This window comes from Alnus glutinosa, chromosome 1 (assembly GCF_958979055.1).
Source record: "Alnus glutinosa chromosome 1, dhAlnGlut1.1, whole genome shotgun sequence".
In the NCBI taxonomy this organism is placed as follows: Eukaryota; Viridiplantae; Streptophyta; class Magnoliopsida; order Fagales; family Betulaceae; genus Alnus; species Alnus glutinosa.
In genome coordinates, this window is record NC_084886.1 from 6,394,280 (window position 1) to 6,395,153 (window position 874).

The following is an 874-nucleotide window of genomic DNA, read 5'->3' on the forward strand; positions in this document are numbered from 1 at the left end:
AGGATCAAGAAAATAAAGAAGAGATTTGTGGGGACCACGTGGAAGAAGACAACATGAAAGGAGCATCTCTTTCCATGACAAAGGAAATTGATTTTCTCTCCATATATACTTGGCTGATTTGTGGGGACTTAAACAAAGAAAGAATCGAGAAAGCATATGGCAACAAAAGTCCCCATTGAAATCATCACCTTTCTAGTTATCCTAGCCTTTATTTTATGTTTAATATTTTCCTTAATTAGTAGATTTATGTATTGTTATTTTAGGATAGTATTTACAATAACTTTCTTTAGGAGATTTCCTAGGCTTCTAGCATATGGGCTGAACGTGTATAAAATGGGGGAACCATGACACATCTTCTTCCATCTTCTATCTTCCATCTTCTCCCCTCTTCTCTAAGTTTTAGTCATGGCCCTGCGTGGCTAAACTTTCATAATTGGTCGAAGGAAACGGAAGCCTCGGAATCAATAAAACTGTGAGATCTAATTTGTTTTCATTGTTCGATTTATGCTTTGAGTATCAAATGTTCTTCTATACTTATTTTTATGATTGTCTCGTTTAATGACTAAGATTTAATGATTTGACTGAGTTTCTGCGCTGGCGATCATTAAATCCTAGGAGGCCAACTAGTTTATTTAATGATTTGACTGAGTTTCCGCGCTGGCGATCATTAAATCCTAGGAAGCCCACTAGTAGCCAACTAGTTTATTTAATGATTTGACTGAGTTTCCGCGCTGGCGATCATTAAATGCTAGGAAGTCTACTAGTTTGTTATTCGTTGCAATCTATTGCTGGGTTGGATATCAAATCCGTAATTGTTTGATCCCTACAATCTATGAAGCAACTAAGATTTAATGATTTGCTGCTTCTCAGTGAT